At 35.5% G+C, this 15,216-nt stretch overlaps 1 protein-coding gene across 1 annotated transcript in view; it reads right to left on the bottom strand.

Annotated features, from left to right (window-relative positions):
* The window catches only part of LOC129228007 (BAI1-associated protein 3-like), a 406,019-nt gene that overhangs the window by 48,517 nt on the left and 342,286 nt on the right, over nt 1–15,216 (bottom strand). The window lies entirely within an intron of this gene.

Raw genomic sequence — 15,216 nt, 5'->3', positions numbered from 1 at the left:
TTCTAGTACGCTCTTCTGAATTTGAAAATTTGGCCCTGAAAAGTGCCATTGATAGAAAAATCAGACTCCGAATCCATTAATAATTAAGACTCAAAACTCAATCTTTGCCGAGGCCTAAAAACTAAATCAGAGAAAGCTTTGTGATTTCTAATTTTTATCTGTTGCCATCTCATATTTATTAACAAATTTAAAATGTTTGTAATTAATTTTAGCAAGATTCTTGAAATCAGCAAAGTGCGCGCAAGCGCAGTTTAAATGGCAAATTTGTGATAACCGGGATTTAACATCGAGACTGTAAAACACTCTGCTGCTTCCGGGATGACTCTTAAGATTTCAAGGTAACAAACATTCAATCACAGCTATAGTGCATTCAGCGATAAGTGATAGCGGAAGTAAACAAAGCAACGTGACACTTGGCGATACGGTTGTCTGCTTGGTGCTGGAATGTCGGAAACAGCGCCAAACAGAAAAGCGAAATGTTCGTGAACAAAATCGCCAATCCAACGAGTAATTCAAAAAAGTGGCAAATGTTGGCTCCAAACAGCAACCCTCTTTGTTTACTTCCACCATCACTTCTCCCTGAATGCACTATAATGTAATACAGTGAAACCTGTGTAAGTTGACCACTTGTGGTGCACTACTTTAGTGGTCAACTTAGACAGGTGGCCAACTTACAGAGGTTGATTTATATGATTAGGACTCAGAAGCTGGCATCGCTAAAAAATAATAGATTCGTCCATTTCCGGCTGTAAAACGGATGTTTGTCTTTCCATACAATCCGTGGTCAGACAGTACTGTGAAAGTTCACGCAAAACTTGTGTTCTGTCGTCGTAGTTGAACCATGTGACCGGATCGGTGCTTTAGGTTTTCCTAACCAAATGATCAGAAAGTACTGTCTAACCACGGATTGTATGGAAAGGCAAACATCCGGTTTACACGCGGAAATGGACGCATTTATTAGTTTTAAGGGATGTCAGATTTTGCAGATGTATGTTAGCCTCTAAATTAAGCAGAGTCTCATTCAAATGAACGGAACACGCGCATCAAATTTTTATTTTCCCCTCATTCAGATGGACTCGCCTTAACTGGATGTTTGCCAATTCCATACAATCCGTGGTCAAGCAGTACGTGGACATTGTCAAGTTTGTGAGTCAAACGCTTTTAAAGATAACATCCTAGATAGGCTTTCATTGATTTTTCTTTCTAAATCATGCTGTATAGCAGCAATTACCAGGGCTACTAGAATTATCTCTTGCCCCAAGACAGAGGAGAGGTTCACGTACCATGTGTACTGGTTATCTCCAAATTGTTAATTTTGCCACTTACATCCCTTTGTTTCTCACTGTCTCATTTGGTCACATTGGGTCAAGCAGAGGCCAAGATGGCATGCTGTCATATCCGGTGCTTCTCGTAATGCTCAGGTAGGATGCCTCGAAAATAAAAGTTGTGTCAAGTGACGCATTTTCAGCAACCTGGCACAAATAAAAGAAAACAAAACCGTGTAACATTTCCCTACAACGTAAAGAAAAGAGAAATTTTATGACTCAAAATTTAAATTTAGACCACTTCTTTCATTTTTTTCTCTTTATCGTTTGCTTCGCAACGTTTTTGGAGAAATCCGAAGATGGTGCTTCTCTGTCGCAAGCTTCTTTCGAGATGGTATTTAAAAATATTTCATTACAAATGATCGTGAGTCATTGTTGATCTATCGGTGTTGCTTCTTGAATGCTTCGCAATTGAGAAGCAAAGGGATGTACTGTCTAACCACGGATTGTATGGAAAGGCAAACATCCGGTTTACACGCGGAAATGGACGCATTTATTAGTTTTCAGGGATGTCAGATTTTGCGGATGTATGTTAACCTCTAAATTAAGCAGAGTCTCATTCAAATGAGCGGAACACGCGCATAAAATTTTTATTTTTCCCCTCATTCAGATGGACTCGCCTTAATTGGATGTTTGCCAATTCCATACAATCCATGGTCAAGCAGTACCGTACCTAGCAACATTTGGTTCTCGGCTGAAATCCATCTGAGTTTTGGCACCAATATCAAGAATACTTTAAGGATTATCTAACTAATCAGTACATTATTAAAGGAAAATATGATGGAATTTAAAGACGAAACAAATTTTATCTTCGTCCAGATAAATTACAACAGGGTAGTCCTGTACACAAAAGATCAGTGCAGTGGAAGATCTTTATCTTTGGTGGAAAAAACAAATTAGGCAATATATGAAGTTTCAAAAGTTTTCGTTCAAAAGATCAGACTGCTATTGGCTTCGCTCGCACTGATCGGCTGGATTACAATAACGTGGTGGCTTGGCGACTTTGGCTATAAACAATAGAGTTGCGTGATCATTTGTTTACAGCTACTGTTAATGTAATTCATTGTATTTTATATTGTATTGTATATTATTTGGCTAAATATATCAAATTGCAAAGAATTGCTTTTCGTTTTTAAAGAGTTTTTAGCAATTTTAGTTGAAGAATGTGTTTATTTTATGTCGTGAGGAAAGGGGGGGGGGGAGAGATACGAGTGATTTTCGCTTATTCAGAGAACTGTTTTTACCTTTATCATTTTTTTAAACGATATCTTCTTTCGATTGTTTAATTCATTTTTATGTGGGGGATGTTGCAGCGGGATTTCCCGTTTGTTCTAGATGGGTAGTTAGTTTTTTACACTTAATATCTGAGGACGCTTTTTATCCTTTGAGTATGGCTGAAGGAACAAACCATCAAGTACAGGAGAAAAAATGGTTAATAAAATAACTGCTCAATAGGGGAATTGGATAAATCAAGTTGTAATAAATGAACACATTCTGACACCAAGCAGCTTAAAACATTCTTTTTACTTATTTTTTTCAACAAAACGGTTCAAACACTTGATAGTTTATTGAAATTTTTTAACTTTACAATTTACAAAGTTTGAAAAAGAACAACGTCTGTCGGGTCCTCTAGTTAACATATAAAAAGCAGAACTAAATTTCCTTGATTTTGATTAAAAACAAAAAATTATTTTAAAACCGGAGAATTGTACTTTTTGGGATTCTCCCGTCTTCATTTTAAAGGTCGGCCTTCCTACATGTGTGAGGGAATGTTCTAACATCCCATTGGATGATCTTTTGCGTCGATGCTCATTGCTCTCGCGCATCCTGTTGTCATAGCAACGCACCTTCATCCAATCCCTTTCACCTCACTCCGCCCTTTCATCTCGCGCATCTTCTCGCCATGACAACGCATCCTCCCTGATCCTATGCAGCCATTCCGACAGTGCAGGGAGCTTCTCCAATGATAATGGATTACTGGAAAGATCGTTTTGTACACACTACAAACTTTGATTTTTCCCCTCCCCCTCCTCCATCTCCCTCTCAAATGAAAGTCAAAAGCATCCTCCGGCGTCAGACATATGATATAGAACTCAAAATTTCTTCTGATTTTTGGCGATGTAATCCAACGACCTCTCGTGACAGTAGACGTTAAATCCCGGTTATCACAAATTTACCATTTCAACTGCGCTTGCGCGCGTACTTTGCTTTTTGAGCTTTTTGTTTTAAGGTTTTGTGTTGCTTGTTTATATTTAAGCTGAGCCAGATCCCCAACAAATTAATGAATACGAATAGAATGTTTTCACAACGAATTCGTGATATATTATATGAAACTAGGGATATGAATACTTAATAATCTTTATGATGTAAAGGGAAAAATGACACTTCAATATTTATTGGTTTGAAAAATTTTTTCTTAACGTAAGCGTAAAACTCGTTGGGTACTTCAAAAATGATTGGAATATGAGTACAGATGACCGTCATTTGCGGATATTTAACGTTAGGCGTAAATAGCAGTATTTTACATTTTTATTTAGGTTGATGGTTCGGCTTTGTATTAGAAGTGATGCTACAATTCTAGTACGCTCTTCTGAATTTGAAAATTTGGCCCTGAAAAGTGCCATTGATAGAAAAATCAGACTCCGAATCCATTAATAATTAAGACTCAAAACTCAATCTTCACCGAGGCCTAAAAACTAAACCAGAGTTAGCTTTGTGATTTCTAATTTTTATCTGTTGTCATCTCATATTTATTAACAAATTTAAAATGTTTGTAATTAATATAAGCAAGATTTTTGAAATCGGCGAAGTCCGTGCGCAAGCGCAGTTGAAATGGCAAATTTGTGATAACCGGGATTTAACGTCGAGTCTCGTGACTTCTCATCGAGACGCACCTGCCAACAAAGATTCCTATCCTCCTTTTTTAATCCCCGACACACAAAGGAAGGGGGTTATAAGTTTGACGTGTCTGTGTATCTTTTTGTCTGTCTGTGGCACTCTAGCGCCTAAACGGATGGACTGATTTTGAAAAAAAAAAAAAAAAAAATGTCGAAAGGAGAGTTGATCGAGAGTGTTCTAGGTTACATCTGTGGGTGACATTAATTAACGAAAATATTAATTAAAAACCTCTAAAAGGTTTTTTGCGATTTTTGCAGTGAAAACATAGTTAAAATTTTTAAAATTTAATACCAAAATGTAGAGAATTTTTTGCCACGTCTGACTTTTGCCACGTGTTTGGAACATCCATGTTTCATAGAATTCGAATTATAACGTTTTTTAAAGCAGATTTTAATAACGGCTAAGCTTTTATTCACGGATTGATCACTGAATTCATTGTTGGCCGACAAGGAAATAAAACGCAATGATATAAAATTTTTATCTGTTGCCAGTTGCTATTTAATAGCAAATAAAATACTTGACATTGATTTTGAATAATATAAGGCTTTTAAAATTATTTTCAATTTTCCCTCTTGATTCTACAGTTGCGACTCAGTCGGTTTTTTTTTTTTTTTTAATTTTTAATTTTATCGTTGCTTGATTTTAGCCATATTTCTGTTTTGTTGTTGTTACAAATGAGGACTAATTTATCAAAAGAAAACATATCATTTCTCAAAAATGTTCAGGAGGTGGTTGAAAAAAAACAAGTTAAGGCAACAGCAAAATAGCTTTATCATTTTTTCTGGGCACAGAATTGAGCACAAAAACATAACAAATTATATACCAGAGTAAGAAAAGAAATTTTTGTATAAAAAATCACGGAAAAATCGCCATCTTAAATTTAGATATGTGTCTTTTTGAGCGAAAACCTAAATGTTGAAAGTTTTAATTTCACCTAAACCCTAATATTTTACGACCATATATTCTCGTATCGAAGAACCTGAACTAGTGGATTAGATTTTGGACATGTGTTCTTTTGAATTAAAAAGTTTTCGTACGACAGATACATTCAGGATGTGTCCCCTTTTTGTTTGAAATGACAATTGTTGAGGACGGATTTGCTACTTTTTGATCAAAAAGTCCAACTTAGCCCTTAAAAAAGTAGGATTTGCACCATTTGGACTTCTTGAGAATAAGGGAATCGATGAAGGTCATCTGAAAGATATAGAAAATGCCATAAAATGGTTTTTTCAAAAAAGGGGATTTGTTCCCTTTTGATAAATTACTCCTCAAATACTTGGATCACCGATACAAGTTGATTGTTTTCGATTTAACGTCTTTCGTTTCGAGCGAGCACCAGAGAGATGAAAATTCGACTTCAGCGCAGACAACACACAATAAAAGAACCAGAACTATTTATCGACATTTTGCTAATTTTGATCTATATCAGATGCTGAAAAACTTCTGATCGATTACTTCTTGATTGATTTGTGATGGTAACTCGGGGGATTTTTTCAACACAAAAGTGATTTAACGTGCACCAGTCACCATTAACGTACACAGAAGATTTTTTTCTCCTTTTAACTTTATACTTGTTCAAAATTGCTTCTAAATTCGAGCATATAAACTTGAAATATTTAGAGAAGATTAACGGTAAATATAAGCTATTCTCTCTTTATCCTCAATACATTTATATCATTGCTGTAACCAGACTTTTGGATCATTGAATCGAAAAGAAAAAAACTAATAAGCCTAAACCTTACAAACAATATTTTATAATGTAACGTTTATTCTTGTTATACTGTGCGTTTAAGCTTCACACAGAATATGATTATAAATTAAAAAAAAAATTTTTTAACTTGAGTTTTCAGTTAAAAGAAAATATTTTGGCTTTTTTTTCCCTTGTAAATATTATGTATCACTAAATTGTTGTCCAACTATTTAGTAACAAAAAAATTTAAAAAATAAAAAAAATAAAACAAATATTTAATAATAATTTAATAGAAATTAACAATAAATTTACAAACTGGTTGTAGTAAAATAATAATTAGAAATTTTTACACCTTCTTTTAACACTTATAATTACCCTACACTAATATTAATATTACGGAGATGATTTGGAAACTGTTCACATGTTGTGTTCACAAGGGCACCGTCACCTAACTGAGAACTAATTTTTAAAAATAAAGAATTCTTAATTAAATTAAAAAATTTAAACCTTGACATAAATTTACTTGAATGTTCATATGATGGTTTGAAATAATTAAGTTTAGCTTATTAATTACTTAAAAATATGCTTTCACATAAAGAAGGTATTGATAAAATTACATACAACACTTGCGAAAGCACAGAAGTTGCCACCACAGAAACATAAACTGGCTCATTGGTTCTAAAAGTCTGGCCAAGAAGTAGAACCGGTACTGCCATTGCTTGAAAATTTTTCAAGTTTTTTTGCTTGAAGTTATCCTTAATGCCATGTTCACATGTGCCTCATTATACACTTTCCCCAACGTATTTAATGAATCTAGAAAAAACGAGCTAATGTGTGCATCACATGACTTCCTTTTACTCCAGTTTAATCTCCATTTTCACATTATTGGCAATTTTAATGTGATTCAATGGTTTACTCTCTAAATATCACCAACAGTGGCCAAATTGAAACCAGATGTTAAAAAAAAAAAAAAAAAAAAAAAAAAAAAAAAAAAATCGCCAAATTTGTCGTTAAGTTGGCGACAAAATTTGGCGACCAAAAGACTGGCGATATATCGCCAAGTGTCCGCCAAATGATAACACCACTTGAGTATCCATCGAAATTAAAAATGATTTCCCCCCCAAAAAGGGCCAAAAGACCCCTTTAGAAATACTCGAATGCAACCAAAACGGGAGGTGCACAACTAGACCTCACTAGGAGACTACGTACCAAATTTCAACTTCCTAGGACGTACCGTTCTTGAGTTATACGACATACATAAGCACATACGTACATACGGACGTCACGAGAAAAGTCGTTGTAATTAACTCGGGGAATGTCAAAATGGATATTTCGAGTGTTTATTACGTTCTTAGGCACTTATCCGCGTGTGGTCGGGTTGAAAAAAGAACTCAACATTCATTCGGGGGTGAGCAAAATGGAAATTAAGGCCGAATTTTGAGTGAACATTTTTTTCGCGAATACAATACTTCCTTTTTTGTAAAAGGAAGTAAAAAATACTTTGCGGAATTCAAGAAATTGTACTCGGAGAGACTTATTATTTTGGAAAATGTTAAATGAGAGTAAGAATTAAAAAAATGGCAACGATGGAAATTTTCGTGCATTTTGAAAATTTAGAATTTTTTCTGACGATTGAGTAATTAAAAAAAAAACATCTTTAGTCCACTTTAGAAAATTTACAATATGCAAATGTATTGATTTCAAAAACATTTAAGTTATATTTGCGAAAATGTCAATATGGATGAAGCTAAAAGAAGTAAATGCTCTATAATGTCTCCCATAATGACTGATGAAACAACTGACATATCTCTAAAAGCTACACTAAAAGCAATAGTTTGTACAAATTTTCAATGACAATAATCTCATTTTTCAAGTGAAATTGAAAATGGTAGTATATATATATATATATATATATATATATATATACTGTTTTGAAAAGTTTTGAAAATTTTTGGAGGAGTTTGAGCCCAAAAAACCTCCTGTTTGCACACGGCCCTAATTTAAATGAAAACGAAAGTCTCCCCCCCTTTTTTTGTAAATAAGGATAGGTAACAAGTAAATTTGTGGAATTTCAAAACGTTTTACCCCCCCCCCCGCCCCCCCCCCCCCCCCCCCCCCCCCAAATATTTACATTTGCATTATTTGTACAATAAATGAAATATATAAAATGTTTTTAAGTTCTAAATAATATTATTTCTGTATGCTTGGTTCGCACTAAAAAGTATAATAAAGTGAGGGTATGACTTCGTTATTACAACTCTCAAAAATTGCAGTTGATCTTAATATCTTTATATTTAGATAAATTCTAAAGAAGCCAATAAAATTTAAATTAAAAATTGAGAAAAAAAAATGTATTTATTTTAAAAGTAATTCGTCCAAAGTTGTATACCGCCTTTTTCGTTTCAAATTCATAATTTAAATTTTATTGCATGCTTTAGGATGACCTAAATATTTAGAACCGCATTTTTTGAATTAAATATTTAGAACTTCAATTTTTGGAGTGTTGTAATCAAGAAATCATATACTACCTATTTTATTTCATACTTTGTCATGCGAACCAAGCAAATAGAAATACGCTTTAGCGAAAGAATTTTTTTTATATTTTAAATATTGTACAAATAATGCAAATGTAATGAGAATTGGTTTCTTTTAGTGAGTTACCCCATTTACTATTTTTTTTTTTACAACTGCAACACTGCAAGTAATTACAGTGATCAATATCCCCCCCCCCCCCCAATTCTCACACAGAAGGTAAATTATGGCTGCGCTAGTATTTAGTAGTAACTAGCGGAACAAAATCCCGTTTCCCTCCAAAACGAAAAGTTTCCGAACACCTTTCAAAAAAAGAAGAAATAAAAACACCTCCTGGCCTGATGTTGTGTGAAAAGGTCCTTGTTCTTTTATAAATAAACGAGCTGATGTGTGCATCACATGACTTCCTTTTACTCCAATTTAATATCATTTTCTCATTAGTGGCAATTTTAGTGTGATGCAATAGCTTACTCTCTAAATATCACCAACAGTGGCCAAATTGAAACCAGATTTAAAAAAAAAAAATTAAAAAAATCGCCAAGTTTGTCGCCAAGTTGGCGACTAAAAGACTGGCGATATATCGCCAAGTGTCCGCCAAATTATAACACCACTTGAGTTTACATCGAAATTAACAATGATTTCCCCCCAATAAGGGGCAAAAGACCCCCTTTGGAGCATCCGAATGCAACCAAAAAAGAAGGTGCACAACTAGACCCCACTAGAAGTCTATGTACCAAATTTCAACTTTCTAGACATTCCGTTCTTGAATTATGCGAGATACATACACACATACGCACATGCATACGTACATACAGACGTCACGAGAAAACGCGTTGTATTTAACTCGGGGATCGTCAAAATGGATATTTCGGGTGTCTGTACGTTCCTCGGCACATATCCACGTGTGGTCGAGTTGAAAAAAAAAAACTCAACATTCATTTGGTGGTGAGCAAAATGGAAATTAAGGCCGATTTTTGGGTGAAATTTTTTCGCGAATACAATACTTCCTTTTTTGTAAAAGGAAGTAAAAATAGTCTGCGGATTCTGATTTAAAAAAAAAAAAAAATCTGGACTGAGGTTCGAACAGGTTTCAGTAAATGCGTTCCTATTTCTTACGGAAATTTTCGAAAATAATTGCTTCGGTTTTTATTTTCTGAGCAGGAAGTTTATTTTAAATCGCTAGCTTAAATTGAGTTCACCATTCAAGCCTTTTCGCTTCTTCAACTACTTTCGTTTCAGCGAACTTGACACCAGCCATAGCCATTCCGCTAATACCGGATGTTTAGGGTTATCCCTAGGATGCAAAATTGATGTCAATGTTTTCGAAAAAAAAAAAAAAAATCTAACGTGAGAGCACTTGCATAGCTGTCAAAGCTCCTGATTCTTTCGAACGATTCCCAAATTTTTATTTACCCTGAACTCATAAATAGGCCCGACGAGAGGTCATGCCAGCCTAGTCGGAAACTAGAGGCCGGGGGGACGACGACACTGTAGCAAAAAAAGAAAGAAAAGACGGAAAGAAATAAAGAAAAAAAGAAGAAAGAAAGGGGGGGGGGGGTACTACGAATAAAAGAAAGCGTAAAGATTAAGTAAAATTTACTCTTTTGATATTTACTCTCATGGCACTTAAAATAGAGTTAATTGTTTTCTAGTTTGCAGTTTTGATTTTTTTTTCCATTTTTCCCCACTTTTTTCTCCTCCCTTTTTTCTTCTCTTCCTCCCTTCTCTCTTTTCTTTTTTTTGGGGGCGGGAGGGGCCCGGTGACATAACTGACAAGGGGCCCGCCTTGGCTCTGTTCATAAACTTCGCGAATTTAATCAAGACCATAAATGAGGAGTAATTTATCAAAAGGTAACATATCCACTTTTTAGAAAAATTCATTTTATGGCATTTTCTGCATCTTACAGATGCCCTTCACCGAATCACTTGCTCTCAAGAAGTCCAAACGGGTCAAATCCTTGTTTATTTAAGGGTTAAGTTTGACATCTTGATCAAAACGTAAAAAATACGTCTGTACACTTTTTATTTTGAACAAAAGGGAACATATCCTGGATGAATCTGTAGTACGAAAAATCTTTAATTCAAAAGAACACATGTCCGAAATATTCAAGTTTTAATCCACTTGTTTTAGGTGGAAGAAGGGGAACGTGGGACAAAGTGAAATGGTTAGAATGACGGAGTTTTTTCAAAATGAATAAATCGGATTTTTGTTTTTAAAAATTTTGTACTTTAAAATTACTGTACATAAAGAAAGAACATTGTATTTTATAATAAAACTGGCATTGAAACAGTATTTTGTAGCTTTGGCAGTAAATTTGAGTCTCCAAAAAAAAAAAAGTTTTTTTTTTTTAAACCAAAAGTACCTTCTGGAGGGTTTTTTTTTAAATCAAAAACACCTTCTGAAGGGGATTTTTCGATCAAAAATTCCTTCTGAAAGGGTTTTTTGATAAAAACAGCCCTTTGATATGCATAAACTACTGTATTAGAATTTGCATATGTCAAAACCAAATGCTCTGGGGAGTGTTTTCACCTCCCCCCCCCTTTTACTGCCCCATTGCCTCTGAAAACGAATCTGTTGACAATCAAATCGCTCCGCTTCCAAAGAGACAAATCACATGACCGGCCACCACATAATTTGCTAATGAGAGGCTGTAGAAGAGGAGGGTGTGCAAGAGCAAGCGTGACCGGAAACGGAGACCCGGTTTTTATCGCCGCCCCGCAGACGATATCGGAAATCTTTTTCTCCGTTTTCTTCTTGGAGGAAACGACATCGGGAGGATGTGGATGGAGACGGGGGTGGACTCGGCGTGGATGCGGAGGGGAGATTCTGGCGGGGTGGTCTCGCCTCCTCTCTTAATCTGACGCGACCACGATCCTGTTAGCGGTGGATGTCACTGTATCCTGTTCGCCATATAAAGCCAAGATTAGAGGCTCGTCTGTAAATGGATGTAATACAGGAGCGGTAGTCGTTGCAGACGATACAGAATGGAAGAATTAGATCCATTTGCAAGGGATGCATACCACCAATGTTGTTGATGTCCGTTTTTCACAAGAAGGCACTTGACTCCTCCCTCGTCACGTGGTACCCGGTGATTCTGTTTCGCTGCTTTCGGTAGAAGGTTCATTCGGATCATAGCATTTTGTTGCAAAAGCAGCGGTTTTTAAAATGTAAGAATAACCAAAATGACAACAGACAAGAAAAGAAAATGCTAAGGCAACTATCTAAAAACATAAATTAACTTTATTTGGATTCTACACACGAAAGGGCGTTCAAATTGCCCTTGCTATTCGAACTGCCACGAGCAGGGGCGCCGACTTGCAAAAATTATTGGGGGGGGGGGGGGCTAAACATCACCGGTGATCCAGGGGGTATGTAATTGATTTATACAAACAAACAATATGTGGCATAGTGTTTTCAAAGTCAATCTAAGAATTGGTACGCAAATTTTCTGGTTCAATTAGATCATATCACTTGTCTTCAGTGAGGGACATTTTTAGTTCTATTTTCGGGGAAGTCGTCGTGCAGTGCCGTGGCTAGGCATTGATATAAAGTAGGGCACTTGACTTGCATGGAAGGGCACTCCAGTGGCACCTACGCACAAAAAATTGGTAGGGTGGGGGACATACCGCGGGGTCTAACTCCGAGAAATTTTCTAAATTGGAAATGGAAAAAGGAAGTTTTACAGTTTTTTAAGCATTTTAGAGCAATACATTATCAACATTAGAATCCCGAAAACTTTACTCTCGCTAACTCGACAAACGTTTTGGCTTTGAAAAACGAAAAAAAAAAAAAAAAAAAGCACTTGTACGGTATTTTCGTAAAAGTTAATCTAATTTATAGTATAATAATTTTGCTTTTAGACTATTACAGAACAGTGAATATATATCTATAAAAAGATTGAAATTATATTTAAATAAATCTTAAACTATCATTAAAAAATAAATCATAAAATATTGCTGTCGCACTTTGATTAATAAGTGAAATAGCTAATTTAAACTTGCTTTGAATAAGGCTCAGAGTTCATTCAACAAAAGTAATATCCCAAAGTTAATTTGTTTAATATTAGTTAATAAAGTTAATATAGTATGTAAATAGCCGGTTTTTATAGGGTCTTATACCCTAAAAATATTTATTTGAAAAAAACTAATGCAGTACTATAGTAATACGGTAATAAAATAAAAGTACTAATATTTCGAAATTTTAATCTAACATTGTGTGTGTACTTAATTTTCTATTACAGTGATTTTTAAAATTGCTCTAAACACCAATATTAGGGCTGTTTTTAGAAAGGTGCAAATGTCGACCGCCTGACTAGATTACTGAATTTGAAGTCGTTGACGACTTGTCAAATATTCAATTCATCCAAAATATCTCGGTGGTTATGAAGAACAGTCAAGTTGTTCAATCGTTTCTGCTTTTCAGTTAACCTGCTTTTTACTGTAATAATTGTTTTAACTCATTACGGAATGTATTTTACAAGGTAACTATCTCCAAACAAGGAAAATAAAAAATACTAAGACAAATTTGAGTTTAGAAAGCATTAAATAGCTAATAATTTTCTTAAATTATTGGGGGGGGGGGGAATTTTCCTCCTCAAAATTTTTTTTGAGGGGGCTCGGGCCCCCTCAGGCCCCATGGAGTCGGCGCCACTGGCCACGAGACGACCAACATCAACAAAACCAAGCTATCGAATGCCATGAATCCACGATACATTAACAGAAAGACAGCTAATTAAATTGAACCGACAGGTGGGAAATTTGCATATCGAAAAGCGCCCTCTTGCGCACAGGTATATTTCAGGAATTTTATGGAGATTTTCCACAACAAGGGAAGTAAGTGATGTAAAGGACATTAAGACTTTTTTTGCGCATTAAAATGCATGCCCAAGTTAAGGCTGTCTGGTTGTCTCTTTTAGAAGCGCGTAGATTGTGCACCGATCACCCCCCGAGTAAAATGGATCTCTGCGTTCGAGGAGGTGTGGCAAAGTGCCTTCTCGTGAAAAACGGACAATAGTCTTGTGCCAGCTAGGCTGGCAATTTGAGGTGCGCTGCTTCGCTTTTACAACTGTACCGTCGTTCGATGTTAAGCCCGACTTCCACAGTACACACATGCCACAGGAACCCGTTTATAGAGTAGGCAACCATCCGCAGCACAAGACATTCACAGTTAATTTTTACTCCTGATAAACTGATAGAAATAAAAACATCTAGGCGTCATGATGGTGCCTAGTATAACTTTATAGGCGTCAAACGAACAACCTAGGTGCGATTTTAACGAACCAAATGTACGTAATTTTTCTCTTAAAATTGAAGTGTGTGGTTGCATAAGTAAGTATCCCACCCAAAAACCTGTTGTGTGTTTGTGTGTGTGTGCGCAACAAAAAGGTATGAGTTATAGTAACGTTTCCTGGGTTGTTTAAACCATTTAAGAGAGTTCTTTGAAACACTTTGTCTGTCTTGGGTTGTTGTCCTACCTAAGTATTGCAATAAAAAACTGGACCCCCCCCTCCCCCGCCCCATCCAGCACCCAGCCCTTGGCATTAATTTGAATTTTGACATCTTGAATTCAAATCACGGTTTTCGCAATCACGAATTGTGATAGGACCAGTAGCGTAAGTAGGGGATCTAGCGCCCCTGGCGAGCTAAAAAAATTGCGCTCCCTCCCCCCCGGGTCGCCCAAATGGGGAATCACAGGAATTCATTGGGACCTCCAAAAAAAAAAGGTTTTTTTTTGTGGAACATTTTGATTAATTGATTCGACTCATAGGAGGCAGCATTGTAATTTTTTCTCTGGTTTTCTTTTTTAGAATTGTTTTCAACGATGCCTGATTTTCCTTCTCAGTAGATGTTATATATATATATATATATATATATATATATATATATATATATATATATATATATATATATATATATATATATATATATATATATATATATATATATATATCCCGTTTAGCTCTTTTTCTTGCGAGTTTTCTTTTTCTTTTTTTGAATTTTTTAAAAGCATTTTTCAAATTGTATAATTAAAAAATCCTCTTAATTTTTTTTATAAATCAGTCGAAATGCTCTGGCTGCTGCGTCCCCGGCGACAGCCACTCCTGCCGAACCCTAGTTACGCTACTGGATAGGACCCTACTCGACGAGTTTCTTATTCTTACAAATGGAATGGAAATGGAGGAGTAATTCTCACACATTTTCTAGACCGGCACCAGAATTTCGTTTATCTGTCTGCATCTAATTTAAAATCCCAAAAATAATATGCAAGATAAACCGACGTTAGATTAATAGCAAAATTTAAATGCGCACTTAGAAATGCCTAAAAATAAGATGCTGAACTTAAAAAATACAAGTGCATGTAAGTTACCTGTGGATTATATCCCAGAAACTATAGTACACATCTTCGCTCGCTGAAATTTAAAATTATGTTTTTTTGTAATAATTTTAATTTTTTTCCGTCTTCCATAAAGAAATAGTCAGCAGACTTTCTCAAGAACTCTTCAACGTAAGTCGCAGCTTCGCGTTGTTTCTGCTACCGGGACAAGGCATAATCGATAAAAAAAAAAAGAATAATTAGGATGTGATATTAGAGATATAGATATTTCGGCTGATTTTCACCCACACACTTATCATAAAGATTATATTTACACAGAGTCCGATCATTCTGATATTGGACATGGGGCTCATTTGTGCTTTAGGGCCCCCTAGGGCCCGACTAAGATTTTTGAAGACACTTGGCATGAAATTCATTTTGTCCCCCCCCCGCCCCCT

The sequence above is a fragment of the Uloborus diversus genome, chromosome 8 (genome assembly GCF_026930045.1).
Source record: "Uloborus diversus isolate 005 chromosome 8, Udiv.v.3.1, whole genome shotgun sequence".
Classification (NCBI taxonomy): domain Eukaryota; kingdom Metazoa; phylum Arthropoda; class Arachnida; order Araneae; family Uloboridae; genus Uloborus; species Uloborus diversus.
Note: the sequence above shows the minus strand (reverse complement) of the source record. Positions and strands in the feature narration are given on the sequence as shown.